This window comes from Heterodontus francisci, chromosome 18 (genome assembly GCF_036365525.1).
Source record: "Heterodontus francisci isolate sHetFra1 chromosome 18, sHetFra1.hap1, whole genome shotgun sequence".
Taxonomy (NCBI): domain Eukaryota; kingdom Metazoa; phylum Chordata; class Chondrichthyes; order Heterodontiformes; family Heterodontidae; genus Heterodontus; species Heterodontus francisci.
In genome coordinates, this window is record NC_090388.1 from 3,345,608 (window position 1) to 3,361,541 (window position 15,934).

General features: G+C 43.7%; 1 protein-coding gene across 1 annotated transcript in view; it reads left to right on the forward strand.

Moving 5' to 3' along the window:
- Positions 1-15,934, forward strand: part of syt1a (synaptotagmin Ia) — a 632,547-nt gene that overhangs the window by 235,369 nt on the left and 381,244 nt on the right. The window contains exon 2 of the mRNA XM_068050105.1: positions 14,155-14,197. The gene's annotated coding sequence lies outside the window, so the exon portion shown is untranslated. The remainder of the gene's footprint in view (positions 1-14,154; positions 14,198-15,934) is intronic.

The window sequence follows — 15,934 nt, forward strand, 5'->3', positions numbered from 1 at the left end:
TTTTGTCCATGTTTGAACCAAGGCTGTAATGAGGTCAGGAGCTGAGTGGCCCTGGCAGAACCCAAACTGAGTTTCACTGAGCAAGCTATTGTGAAGCAAGTGCCGCTTGATGGCACTGTTGATGACATCCTCCATCACTTTACTGATGATTGAGAGTAGGTTGATGGGGCGGTAATTGGCCGGGTTGGACTTGTCCTGCTTTTTGTGTACAGGACATACCTGGGCAATTTTCCACATTGCAGGGTAGATGCCAGTGTTGTAGCTGTACTGGAACAGCTTGGCTAGGGGCGCGGCAAGTTCTGGGGCACAGGTCTTCAATACTATTGCTGGATTAAAGCAAAAACAATGCCAGGTATGTCACTAAATCAGTTTTCAATATTGTGACGAGAAAGTAAGTCAATAAATTAATCTTATCATTTAAAGTTTCTTCACAAAAATGCACATTTGTTGTTGTTTTGATAGTAAGATAAATTTTTAATGCCTTTATCTTTCTGAAATTTGCTCACCGTCCCCCTATGTAGGACAAAAATTATAGTATGGCTCCCCCACGCGAAAAGGTTGGACAACCATGGTTTAACATCTCATCTGAAAGACGACACTCCCTCAGTACTGCACTGGAACTGCAAAACCCACAATTCTTCAGCTCCAACTGCATCAGGTGTAAAGAGTAATAAAATGTTGAGACAAGTTCAGTAATGTCAAACCCCAAGCTGTAAAAGTACAGTCCGGAAGGAGTATGTGCCAGAAGAAAAGCTAGACCCCTGTGCTCCTTACAAGCAGGATTGCTGAATTTATCCTAGTGGGTTCATCTATCAGGTCGTCCTGATCCCTCATCAGCAATAGTTAATGAGGCTTGAAGTAGGTTCCTGATTGGGTTTATTTAAAATTAATGAACTGAATTGGATCAGCGAGTCGCACCTCTATTGTTGCATGAGCAGAACTTCTTTACACCATACTAAAAGATACCAGTAAATACCAATTTGGATCTATTTGTTCTGGTACTTGTACAAGTCCACTCAACTTTTCCTGCTCTCTTGCATTCATTTATTTGTTAGCTGTCTCTGCAAGCAGTTCCATTGTGTCAATTATTTTACAGCCCATATTCAAACGCAGCTGTGTAACAGAAATTTGTTACCACATTCAATGAAGATGTTTCTGCAGTTCCTGTGTTTAGATAATTGCACACAGCTCCAAAGCACACTGACTTCCAAATATCATTTTCGACTCACTAGGAGCAGAAAAGAGAAATTTTGGGCACTGTGGGACATGTACTTGTCAAATGAAAGCTGCAATAAACTGCAAATCAGTGCAAACTCACAGGCAGTTACAGCAAATAAGAACAGAATTAGGAGTAGAGCATTCTGTTCTGTCAGCCTGCTCTGTCATTCAACACGTTGCTCATGCCTGGTCTTCTGCCTCAAATCCACTTTCCCCATTCCCTTGATTCCCTGAAAGATCAAAAATCTATCTCAGCCTTAAATATATTCAGTGATGGAGCATCCACAAACCTCTGGGTTAGAAAATTCCAAAGATTCACAACTCTCTGAGTGAAGAACATTCTTCTCGTCTCAGTGCAAAATAATTAATCTCCTATCCTGAGACTGTGCCCCATGTTCTAGATTCCCCAGCCAATGGTTCAATCAGGTGATTTTGAGTGTCCCTGTTCAGTTGCCACAAGGTTGGGTGTGTTTAAAGGTAGTCTGTGTTCAGCCTGTGACTGTGAAATGTAACAATTTAGCAATGGGCCCATTTTATACAGGCGCTGGGTCAACTACTGTGGAACCATTTTTAGGTTTCTAAGTCATTGGTCCCTTAAATATGTTAATGAGGTAAGAAAGCTTACACAAGCATTTTTCCAAAGGTATTAGGTCATATCAGATTGTTGTTTGTGGGAGCTTGCTGTGCACAAATTGGCTGACGTGTTTCCCTACATTACAACAGTTACAATACTTAAAAAAAAAACGTCATTGTTTGTTGAAGTGCTTTGGGATGTCCAAGAGGAATTGAGTGATTTAATGTCCAAGAGGATTTGAGTACAGGAATAGTGAAGTCTTGCTTCAATTGTATAGAATCTTGGTTAGACCGCACCTGGAGTAGAGCATAGCTACCCGACCCGACGACATGTGTCAGGTTCGGGTCATGTCTGGTCGCCCTTCCAGGTCTGGCATTTGGGCTCGGGTCAAACACACTCTATCACCACCTCCGGTACGTGGCTCCAAATTTAATCTACTTTTTAAACAACCTTTCAAGTCCAGTTACAGTTTTTGTTGCTTCTCTGCACAAGCTTAAAAAGTGAAAAACGGAAGCTAGGTTAATTGAACATTCTGGTGCTCGGGTTGGGTTGGGTCGGGTCGGGTCCGGGAAAAAATGAAAGGACTCAGGCCGGGTCGGACTCAGGTCGGATGTGGTTCTGTCAGGCTCGGGTTGGGTTTCATTTGCAGACCCGAGACAGCCTTTAATGTGAAGTACTGTGTGCAGTTTTGGTCCCCTTACCTTAGGAAGGATATTATTGCCATAGAGGGAGTGCAACGAAGATTTACCAGACTTGCTCCCAGGATGGCGGGACTGTCCTATGACGAGAGATTGGGGAAACTGAGTCTGTATTCTCTAGAGTTTCGAAGAATGAGAGGTGATCTTATTGTAACCTACAAAATACTTAAAGGGATAGACAGGGTAGATGCAGCTAAGATGTTTCCCCTGGTTGGGGAGTCTAGAACCAGGGGACACAATTTCAAAATAAGGGGGAAGCCACTTAGGACCGAGATGAGGAGAAATTTCTTCACTCAGAGGGTTGTGAATCTTTGGAATTTTCTACCCCAGAGGGCTGTGGAAGCTCAGTCATTGAGTATGTTTAAAGCAGAGACTGACAGATTTCTAAATACAAATGACATAAAGGGATATGAGGATAGTGTGGGGAGAAGGCATTGAAGTGGATGATCAGCAATGATCATATTGAATGGCGGGGTAGGCTTGATGGGCTGAATGGCCTACTCCTGTTCCTCTGTTCCTCTGTCCTGAGGATATGAAAGGCACGATAGAAATGCAAGTTCTTTCTTTCCACAAGCTTAACTTCCCAATGGGAATTCAGATTTATTGGAATTGCTCCTGTAATGCATTTACTCAGAATGCAGTACGTTCTGATCAAAAGATTCTCAGAAAAAAAACAGTTTTAAAAAATCATTTTTCAACAAAATTATCACCTTCCCTTCACTGTGTTTACAGCTGTCTGGTTGTACCTGTGTTACTGCTGAAATCAGAATGGTGTTTTCTTACCAATGTTGAGGCCTGTGTGCCATGTTTAATGGAAGATATGAATTCTTGACAGACCAATGTGTGCTATTGTGGCTGATGGTAATTGCTAAAGATAGTTAAATTAAATTCAAAGTGTGTGGGATGAAAATCTGCTACCAAGTGCAGAAAGTTGACAGGTTATCCCCGATTGGTTGAAATTCAATTGGAATTACTTCATTTCTTGAGGGGAAAGAATTAACCTAAAAGCAGAAATGGCAATCATGACAAAATGTTTATGCTCTCTTCATTAATTATTGGGTTTAATAGGTATAATCAGCAGGTGTTATCTTCAGGGTCATAAATATAAGATAAATCTAACCAGGAATTCAGGAGCTTCTTTAACCAGATAGTGGTGAGAATGTGGAACTCGCTGCCACATCGAGTATTCAGGATGCATTGGCTGCCATATTTCCCACATGATCACAATGGCTACACTTCAATTGGCTGTAAAGATAAGAACACAGGAGCAGGAGGAGGCCATTCAGCCCTTCGAGCCTGTTACACAGGAACAGGAGGAGGCCATTCAGCCCTTCAAGCCTGTTACACAGGAACAGGAGGAGGCCATTCAGCCCCTTGAGCCTGTTACACAGGAACAGGAGGAGGCCATTCAGCCCTTCAAGCCTGTTACACAGGAACAGGAGGAGGCCATTCAGCCCCTCAAGCCTGTTCTGCCATTCAATGAGATCATGGCTGATCTGTGACCTAACTCTATCCACCCTCCTTGGCTCCATATCCCTTAATACCCGTGTCTAGCAAAAAGCTATTGATCTAATTTGAGGATTGTTTAGAAAAAGCTTTCAAAGAGCCAGCGCAGGCAAGATAGGCCGAATGGCCTCCATCTATGCTGTAAGATTCTATGATTTTCCCTCAGATTTCAAGTTATTAATTGGGTGAGCATCTACTGCTTTTGTGGGAGAGAGTTTCACACTTTCACCCCTCTTTGCATGAAGTTTCTTAACTTCACTCCAGAATGGCTTGGCTCTGATTTTAAGATGATTTAAGATTTCTGTGTTGTCATTCCAACATGACCAGAGAGCACCCTCCCCTATTGCACACTGGGACCTGCTTTAATGATTTGTGTTGAATCCCAGCAGTGTTTAAGTAATTGTATTTCATAAAACAGTTGAATGTTTGTGTCCATCCTTATCTTTCTAGCTTTACATCCAATTGTTAAGCGGATATTTGTAAGCCTTGGCCTCATTTATATAGACGCCTGTGTGTTGAATGCAATGCTGCTTATTCAGTGGTTACCAAGCCGGTATCACAGAAACTTCATCTGGATTCACAGATCATTGGTTCAGAAACAAAACGGAGCTCCGATTTTAGCTGCTGATTGCTGCATAATCCACCTTAGATCCCAAAATACCAGCATGGGCCTGTTGGGTCAAATGGCCTGCTTCATCACTCCACCTTTGACGGCCGTGCCTTCACCTGCCTGGGCCCAAAGCATTGGAATTCCCTCCTTAAACCTCTTCGCCTCTCTACCCCTCTCTCCTCCTTTAAGATGCTCCTAAAAACCTACCTCTTTGATCAAATGTTTGGTCACCTGTCCTAATATCTCCTTATGTGGATCGGCATCAAATTTTGTTTAATTGCGCTCCTGTGGAGCTCCTTGGGACATTTTACTATGTTAAAGGCACTATATAAATGAAAGTTATTGTTGTAATTGTGTTTGCATCAATCACCTAAACTTCAAAATGTTGGAATGAGAAGGAGAGAACTCCTAAAAAAAACTGGAAAGTGTTTTCAGCACTTGAGCTATTGACTGTACACTAATGCAACTACCTCTCACACAAGGTAGACTCCATTTTATACCATCATCACAAATGAAACTAACATTACACAGATTCTTTTTCAGGATCCAGTTTAGAGTTTCAGCTTAACAATTAATCAGGTAAAATCTGCCAGAGAGCACAGGGGTGGACGAGACTTGGCGCAAGTTAGGATATGGGCAGCAGAATTTTGCATGGGACTGAAGATGCAGTGTAAATGCAACCTTAATGCGACACCAGTGATCCCATTGCATCAGTGAAATATTTATATCCGGAAATGCAGAGAAAACAGCTGCACGTCAATGCTGCGTATTTGAAAACAGTGGTAGGGACATTTGCACAACTTGCCGTCAGGTAAAATCAGAATTATGTTCTATTTTGGTGCAAAAATGTTACTGCATTACTCAGGGATTAAGTCACAACAAACACATCTACTGAGCTGATTATTCCGAAGCTTTGTGGTGAATCAGCACGGAACCTAACCCCTGCTAATTTCAGCTAAAGTTGTTTCATTGGACAAGCCGTGAGACCACCTGAAGGAACTAGACTGATTACCACAGTGACTTGTGCTTTAAAAAGCCCCAGCCATCTGGGAAGGTTATTTTTAAAGGTTTTAATTTTAGCCGAGCCCACAGTCCTATCAGTTCTTCCCAAACATTATAAATGTAGCCAACACTAGAACACTGATGAAAGGGTCACCACAGTCATTTACTAATGTCCTTCAGGGAAGGGAACTGGATCTGGTTGACTTGAGACTCCAGTCCCACACTGAGTGGTTACTGTCCTTTAGATGAGGCATTGAAAGAAAGTCACATTTGCCCTCTCAGGTGGATGTAAAAAAATTCCACAGCACTATTTTAAAGAAGGGCAGATGAATTCTCCCTAGTGTCCTGACCAATATTTATCCCTCAACTAACATCACTGAAACCAGATTATCTGGTCATTATCACATTGCTGCCTATGGGATCAAATTAGTTGCCATGTTTCCTACATTACAACAATGACTACACTTCAAAAGCACTTCATTGGCTGTAAAACACTGTGAGACGTCTTGAGATCAGGAAAGGTACTATCGAAAGAATTTCTTATTTTCCTTTCTGTGCCCCTTATGCACAGTGTCAAACTTTGTTTGGAGTCACACGTAAGCCAGACCAGGTTCCAATACCTGAAGGGCATTAATAAACCGATGTAGATAGCATTCCTGTGAAGCACCTTGGGATGTTTTACTACATTAAAGGTGCTATATAAATGGAAGTTGTTGTTTTACTATGAAATAACAAGACGTGTTTTGAAAATTTTGACTGAGATGGAGTTTGGGGCTTGCGAATATATTGAAATCTGTTAGTTATACAACAAATGTCTTCTGGGCACTCAGAGCTGTGAGGAACTTCAGTTTGTTTTAATGACTGCGGCTTATTTATGCAAAAGATATTTCCGATCTAATCCATAAGTAAAATTCATTGCTTTTTTTAAAGCGGTCAATCTACCAGAAACCTATCTATTCTTCTGCATAAAAGCAATTTGATAAAGCTTGCCTGTGTGTGTGATTAGATGGCTGAAGTTGCAACAGAGTTATGTGATATCGATTGCCTGAAGTGTTAAAAATCAGTCAAGGCTTTGAACTGCAGGTTTAGTTTCGTCACACCAGCCATGTGGTGCTGCTCAGTAAATCAGTCTGAACTCATTCCCCACCTAGATAATACCTCATTAGATACTGCTATTGTAAATCAAGCGGTTTGCCATGGCAACGCCTAAGGAGCAAACTGAGTTTATAAGTATATATAAAAATAACACACTAAATAGATGCTTTGCTATGCATTTGTCAGTTTGGACAGGTTTGCTGCTTCATATTAATCCTCTGTGGCTGAATGAGGAATGAAAGGTTGATTGGCAATTTCCTCCCTACACTTAGCCCTAATCCTAGGGGATGTTCCCCACTGGCCCGGAAACCCCCTCCTCACCGGCCCGGAAACCCCCTCCTCACCGGCCTGGAACCCCCTCCTCACCGGCCCGCACCTCTCTCCCCACCGGCCCGCACCCCCCTGCCCACCATCCCACACCCCCCTCCCCACCGGCCCGCACCCCCCTCCCCACCATCCCACACCCCCCTCCCCACCGGCCCGCATCCCCTCCCCACCAGCCCGCACCCCACTTCCCACCAGCCCACCCCCACCCACCCCCCAACCAACCCTCCCCTTAAATCCATTGACTTCAAATTTTCATTCTAACTCAGTACTTGGTGAGTACTGATTGCTGCACCTTATACCCTATACCCGGGCTCTGAATCATTACCCCCCCCCCCACCCCCCCCGCCGTTCCCGGGCTCTGAATCGTTAACCCCCATGCCCAGGCTCTGAAACATTACCCCCTCCCCCCCCCGTGCCCGGGCTCTGAATCATTACCCCCTGTGCCCGGGCTCTGAATCGTTACCCCCCCCCTCCCCCCCCGTTCCCGGGCTCTGAATCATTACCCCCTGTGCCCGGGCTGTGAATCGTTACCCCCCCCCCCCCGTTCCCGGGCTCTGAATCGTTACCCCCTATGCCCGGGCTCTGAATCGTTAACCCCCATGCCCAGGCTCTGAATCATTACCCCCTCCCCCCCTGTGCCCGGGCTCTGAATTATTACCCCCTGTGCCCGGGCTCTGAATCGTTACCCCCTGTGCCCGGGCTCTGAATCATTACCCCCTGTGCCCGGGCTCTGAATCGTTACCCCCTGTGCCCATGCTCTGAATCGTTACCCCCTGTGCCCGGGCTCTGAATCGTTACCCCCCGTGCCCGGGCTCTGAATCGTTACCGCCCCCCCCCCCCCCCCCCCGTGCCCAGGCTCTGAATCGTTACCCCCCCGTACCCGGGCTCTGAATCATTACCCCCTGTGCCCGGGCTCTGAATCGTTACCCCCTGTGCCCGGGCTCTGAATCATTACCCCCTGTGCCCGGGCTCTGAATCGTTGCCCCCTGTGCCCGGGCTCTGAATCGTTGCCCCCCGTGCCCGGGCTCTGAATCGTTACCCCCCCCCCCCCCTGTGCCCAGGCTCTGAATCGTTACCCCACCCCCCCCCCCCCCACCGTGCCCGGGCTCTGAATCGTTACCCCCCGTACCCTGGCTCTGAATCGTTACCCCCCGTGCCCGGGCTCTGAATCATTACCCCCCGTGCCCGGGCTCTGAATCGTTACCCCCCGTGCCCGGGCTCTGAATCGTTACCCCCCGTGCCCGGGCTCTGAATCGTTACCCCCCCGTACCCTGGCTCTGAATTGTGCCAAGTATAACCACAAATAAACACACTTGATGAGCAAACCAAGCAGCTACTTTATATTTTAATTCTTACCAGAGGTTTAGAAGCGAGGTTACTGTCGACTAATCATGCAGCATATTTAACGACCTCGACTCCCCATCATTCCCTTGTCGGTTTTCTGGCCGGTTTACAGATGGCAGAAGTCCATCCCGTCAGGAGAAATCAGACCCGTCCAATGTAATTATACACAACTGAGCCGAACACGTCGTCTAACATTCAGAAATAGGGGCTCTGGAGGAATCTCTGTCGAGGGGCCTGAGCATAATAAGTGTTAACCATGGTTTGGTGGTCTGAATGCAATGTGATCATCGAGTTACTTAGATTCTACAGTACAAGCACAGGCCATTCGGCACAATTGGTCCATGCTGGCATTTATTCTCTACATGAGCCTCCTCCCATCCCTCTTCAGCTAACCCATTAATATAGCTTTCTATTCCCTTATCGTGTTATCTAGCTTGCCCTTAAATGCTAGTTTACGCTGTTCTCCTGAACTAATCTCTCTGATAACAAGTTCCCCATTCTAATCATTCTCCAGGTAATGATATTTCTCCTAAAGTTTCAGAAGAAACATCTTCACCCAGAGAGTGGTGAGAATGTACAACTCGCTCTCACAGGAAGTGATTGGGGTTGTACATCTTTGGAACTCTCTGCCTCAGAAGGTGGTGGAGGCGGGGTCACTGAATATTTTTAAGGCGAAGGTAGACAGATTGTTGTTAGTCATGGGAATCAAAGGTTATCGGGGGTAGATGGGAGTGTGGAATTCGAGACACAAATAGATCAGCCATGATATTATTGAATGGCGGAGCAGGCTAGAGGGGCCGAATGGCCTATTTCTGCTCCTAATTCGTATGTTGGTATGTTCCCTTTTCTACAGACAGAATCCCAGCCTGTTCAATCTTTCCTGATAGGTATAACCACAAACCAAAACAAAAGAATTTCAATATTTGCAATCCAACCACCTCACATGTCTTTCATCTCTGCTCTCCTCTGATTCTGGCCTCTTGCACATCCCTGATTTTAACCATTCCACCATTGGTGACCAGGCCATCAGCTAACCCAGGCCCCAGATTGTGGAAAAGTAGATTTATATTTGAGTGCTGGGGCTGTAATATGGTGGTGGACTGATATTTATCCTTGAAACCAACACCGCAAAAAAAAACACATTGTCTGGTCATTATCACATTGCTGTTTGTGGGAGCTTGCTGTGCATAAATTCACCATTGCATTGCCTGCATTACAACAGTTCAAAACATATTTCATTGGCTGTAAAGAGCTTTGGAATGTCTTGAGTGTTGTTGGAGCTGCACCCATCCAGGCAAGTGGAGAGTATTCCATCATACTCTGGGCGGCACAGTGGCGCAGTGGTTAGCACCGCAGCCTCACAGCTGCAGCGACCCGGGTTCAATTCTGGGTACTGCCTGTGTGGAGTTTGCAAGTTCTCCCTGTGTCTGCGTGGGTTTCCTCCGGGTGCTCCGGTTTCCACCCACATGCCAAAAGACTTGCTGGTTGATAGGTAAATTGGCCATTATAAATTGCCCCTAGTATCAGTAGGTGGTAGGGGAATATAGGGACAGGTGGGGATGTGGTAGGAATATGGGATTAGTGTAGGATTAGTATAAATGGGTGGTTAATGGTCGGCACAGACTCGGTGGGCTGAAGGGCCTGTTTCAGTGTTGTATCTCTAAATCAAAATCAAATCATACTCCTGACTTATGCCTTGTCATTGGTGGGCAGGCTTTGGGGAGTCAGGAGGTGAGTTACTAACTGTGGAATGTTATTGACCCTTAACTGCCCTCTGAAACGGCCTAGCAAGCCACTCAGTTGTACAAGCCACTCAGCCACCTACTCAAGGACTATTTGAAATGAACAATAAACACTGGCCATGGCAGCAATGCTCACATCCCAAGAATTAATAAATAAAAAACAATTCCCAGCCCCTGACCTGCTCTTGTAGCCACAGTATTCATGTTTCTGGTCAATGGTATATCTGGACTGAGAAGAATTGAGGAGGAAATTCAAAGATGTTTTTGATGCAGATGGTTATTAGAATACAGAAAGTTTTCCCTCAAGGGGCTATGAGGCATTAACTAAGACACCATTTAAAAGAGGGAAAGGGTAAATAGATATCTTCCGCTGAAGAGCTAGCACAGGTGCAGTGAGGCGAATGGCCTCCTCCTGTGCTATGAGTATGATTCCATCAGATCTTATGTGAAGCCACAGTTGATAATAACTAGTTCGTAGACAGTGTATTCTCTCAGCTCACTGAACACTGTTAATGGTTTTTTAAAGATCGTGACTGGATTCATCAGGTTAAATCAATTGGAATTGTTCTTTGTAACTTAGAATACTAAATGTACAGCTGTAAATGGTATTTCGAGTCGTGCTCTGGAGGCACATTGTGTAAATTTCATCCTACGTTTCTCTGGAGTAGATTTACATCTATACTGACTGATCAGGAATCTGGCAGGGTGGAATGCACACCAATTTTATAATTCACACCCGATTTCAATCCCAATGATTTCAATGGGATGAAATTCAAGTGGATTCTAAGCAGATCAAGTGATATTGATTACAGCACAAAGTGCTGATGACAAAAATTTACCCCTGGCACCCTGGATGAAGCTTAATTGGTGAAGCAATCAATATTGATCCCTCAGCCAATGTCACTAAAAGCAAATGATGACATTGCTGTTTGTGGGATCTTGCTGTGTGCATATTGGCTGCTGTTTGCTGCATTACAACAATGGCTACTCTTCAAAAGTACTGAGTTAGTTGTAAAAGACTTTGGGATGTTCTGAGGCTCTGTATAAATGCAATCTCTTCCATTCCTACTGTTTTACCACGGCCACATTAGTAAAATACAGGGCTATGGGGAGAATGCAGGGCACTGGGATTAGTCTTGGTTCACTGTAAGAAGGAGCCAGCACAGAAACAATGGACTGAATGTTCTCCTTCTCTGCTGGAAACCTCTGGATCTAAAGAGCAGCAGCAGAGAAAACTTGGCGTTTTTTCTCACTGGTCTTTAAAGTTTAAAAATTCATTGGTTTCATCACATGTCAAGTTGCTGCACAGATATTTAGATGTATTTAATGGGAAGCTAGATAAACACATAAGAGAGAAAAGAATAGAAGGTTATGTTAATAGGGTGAGATGCAGTCGGGTGGGAGGAGGCTCATGTGGAGCATAAACACCAGCACGGAGCAGTTGGGCTGAATGGCCTGTTTCTGTGCTGTAAATATGTAATCACCATTTCCATCCAATCCCCACAGCTTTGTGCACGTGCTGTCACTCTCAAGAAAGAACTTATATCACACATTTATTGCAGCTGTCTGAAATGCCGTTTGAAATACAGTCCCTATGTTATGTGGTTTTCCACAGCAGCTGTCTCGAACAATACAAATGAGATGAAGGACCAGTTGACTTGGTAGTGGTGGTAAAAGGCACAATGTAAGAGTGGCAGTTAGAGAACTCCCATCTCTTCAAATAATGTCTTGGGATCTTTAGCATCCAACCAAACCAGTGAAAGAGTCAGATGGCACTTCACTTGAATGAAGCACGGGATCTATGACAATGCGACACTTCCTCGGAAATATCAGCCTGGTCTTTGTTCCACCGACTAAGTCAAGCTGGCACTTTTCCTTTCATTCTTCACATACGCACTCCCACCATCTCATAATTAGCTTTCCATATGGTCATGCACAGTTGGAACTCAATCCAACAGCTTCTCACTGTGACATCCTCTATTGCTGCATGGAGAGTATGCTTCTTCAGAACTTCAATATTTCCTGATTGGCCACTGACTGTTTAATGGGGTTTTCAAACTTTTCTCCATCTCAAAGTAGAAAAGAAACAAATGATTGCAGATGTCCATTAGAATTTTATTGCATTACAGCTAATAAGGTTTTGCCTTAATACGTTGCATTTAAGGGGAAGCTAGATAAGTGCATGAGGGTGAAAGGAATAGAAGGATATGCAGTAGAGTTGGAAGAGGTTCCTGTGAATGGTCGGTTTATGTGCTGTAAATATTATCTCATTTTATGTAATACGGATGATGTTACCAATATGAAAAACAATTAAATATTTTCTTAAAATATATTTAAGATCTTATGTATGCACACATTTCCTGCCTGCAAAACCACATTTCCTGTTGTCATGCTTTTGTCACACATCTGTGTCAACGTTCTTCTATTATAAATTCCTATGTGCAAATTTAGAATGGAAACTGCCTATGTAAACATGTCACGCTGTCATTATACCCTGCTGACAGTAGGGGCAATGTAGTGCCTCAGTTTTGTGTTTACCAGCTCCTTGATTTGTGCTCCGGGGAGACTGTTCTGCACCAACCACCTCTTTACTTCTCTGCTTCCCAAATTGTTTTTGGTTTTGTAACTTACTATCACTGCTACCACTGAGCTAAGGCATCACAAGGCCATGGATTTCAGCTCCCACTCCAGGGACATGGTCACATAATTGAGGCTCTCACTCCAGTGTAGTACGGAGGGAGTGCTACACTGTCTGAGGTTTTATCTTTCGAACAAGACATTAAACTGAGGCTCTATCTGCCTTCTCATGTGGATATAAAAGATCCCATGACCCTATTCAAAGAATTTTTTTTTTAAAAATTCATTCAAGGGATGTGGGCATCACTGGCCAAGCCAACATTTATTGCCCATCCCTAATTGCCCTTGAGAAGGTGGTGGTGAACTGCCTTCTTGGACCACTGCAGTCCATTTGGGGTAGGTATACCCACAGTGTGACTTCGTAGCGGTTAGGTACAACTGAGTGGCTTGCTAGGCCATTTCAGAGGGCATGTAAGAGTTAATCACATTGCTGTGGGTCTGGAATCACATATAGGCCAGACCAGGTAAGGACAGCAGATTTCCTTCCCTAAAGGACGTTAGTGAATCAGATGGGTTTTTACAACAATCGACAATGGTTTCATGGCCATCATTAGACTAGTTTTTTAAATTCCAGATTTATTAATTAAATTCAAATTCCACCTTCTGCTGTGGTGGGATTTGAACCCATGTCCCCAGAGAAATACCCTGGGTCTCTGGGTTATTAGTCCAGTGACAATACCACTACGCCATCGCCTACCCGAGTAGGGAGTTCTTCCTGGTGTCCTAGCTAACGCTAATCCCTCAACAGAAATTGATTAAAAATAATGATCTGATCATTTATCACATTGCTGATTATGGGAGCTTGCTGTGCACAAATTGACTCATGTTTTCTACATTATGGCAGTGACTGCACTTCAGAAAGTATTTCATTGGTTGTGATGTACATTGAAATGTCCTGAGGTCATGAAAAATGCAAAATAAATGCAAGTTCTATAGTTACCTCTAAAATAATAACATTAAATCAATTTATTGTAGAAAAATAACAACTGAACGTATGAATTTACAATTGGGACTGAGCTGCATCTGTGATCCCAGGTCTATCTAACACTACCTTTTCACTCTCCTTCACCTGAAGACCACATAGGGTGACTCTCCAATTGAAATGCCATGAGAGATCCATAGTACTTATTAAAATAACCTGGACTGTAGTGGCGATTTGAAGGGTAATTTTGTGAGATTCCACTGCTCATTTAGTGAACCGTTCCTATAGCAACATAGGAGCAGGAGTAGGCCATTCAGATGGTTTTACAGTCCTATCTCCACAACCATCTCGTCATGTTCCCCATTGTGAGAGATGCCTCACCAAATCATCTCCCTTAAAATTGGTTACCAGTGCAATAATAAAACATCTGGAGTTCTATAGATAATGTTTAAAATATTGTTTTATTTTATTTTTGATAGGTAAGATTGGAAAGAAGATAGAGGGATTATTGAAGACACCACTGTAAGTATAAAATGAGTTATGTTATATTAGCAAGTTTTTAAAAAGGATTTGACTAATATACAACCATGGAATAACACATGCTTGTGCCAGATCTTTGAAAGAGCTATTCAATCAGTCCCACTTCCCTGCTCTTTCCCTTTTATACAATTCTCTTTTGAAAGTTACTACTGAATCTGCTTCCACCGCCCTTTCAGGCAGTGCGTTCCAGATCACAACAACTCACTGCGTGAAAAAATTTCTCCTCCACTCCCCTCTGGTTCTTGTAACATAGTTATTCAACGTACCTCTCTTCCGACAGAGCCCAAGAATCATGATTAGCATTTGATGGGTGATCCAGAACTTCCACCAGGAGCTGTGCTGGCAGGGAGTGTGAGTCAGAGAATCAGAAAGCTACCGTTGTAGACCCACACTCCCTGCCAAAGAGGTTGCCCCATTGAGAGTGCTACGATCGTGGAACTGCCTCTTTACACAACTTAAAAGTGAAGTAAAATATTGTAAATTCAGTTTGGTCGTGATATTACTGCCACCTTTATAGTCATAATACCATAGTATGGCACAGCACAGAAAGAGGCCATTCTGCCCAACATGCCTATGCCAGCTCTTTGAAAGAGCTATCCAATTAGTCCCACACCCCTGCTCTTTCCCCACAGCCCTGCAAACTTTTCCCCAACAGATATTTATCCCATTCCATTTTGAAAGTTCGATTGAATCTGCTTCCACCGCCCTTTCAGGCAGTACCTTCCAGATCACAACAACCCGCTGTGTAAAGAAATGTTTCCCCATTCCCTTCTGGCTATTTTTCCAATTACCTTAAATCTGTATCCTCTGATTACCTGGGCAAATATTTCTCCTTATTTACTCTATCAAAACCATTCATGATTTTGAACAGCTCTATCAAATCTCCTCTTAACCTTCCCTGTTCTCCCCACAACTTAGTTAACACCTCTGAAACAGTACAGTTGTTATCAGTGAGAATATTCGTGATATGCAGTCAAGTGATTGTTTATTTTCATTTTGTTGGAGTGGATTGTGACCCACTCATCCCATAATCCCCTTAGATAACTCCTGAAATAATCTCAGCAATGCCCATCACTTTATGTAATGAAGCAATCAGGAGAATTCTGTCTAACTATCTCCTATTATGTTGCATTCCGTGCACTGTAAGCTTTTTCAGATGCTGTTTGGACAGATGTAGACAGCACGATAACATTAACAAGACAGAGAAAACCCTGCAACCTTGTATTAAAGTGATTACTGGAACTATCATCAGTTGATGTATACAGAGTAGATCTGTACGTAGCTTTATCTGTTCTTAATCATTAGTGGAAAAAGATTAGGGATGAGGATACAGCCCCCCGCTCACTTACATGTCAAGCTTTTGGGAATAATAGGTCTTTGAGTTCTAATGAAAGTGATCTCTAATCACAGGGATAGCTGTGCCTCAGCGGGTTGCACTCTCGCCTGAGTCAAAAGCTTCAAGTCCCATGCCAGAGACATGAGTAAACTGGTATTACCAATGCAGTATTGAGGGAGTGCTGGCATTTAGATGAGACGTTAAACCCAGTCTGCCCTCTCAGGTGGACATAAAAGATTTCTCAACCAACATCACTTAACAACAACAGATTATTTGGTCATCATCTCATTGCTGTTTGCGGGATCTAGATGTGCACAAACCAGCTGCCGCATTTCCAACTTTACAACAGTAACTGCATTTAAAAAGTCACTTAATTACTTGTA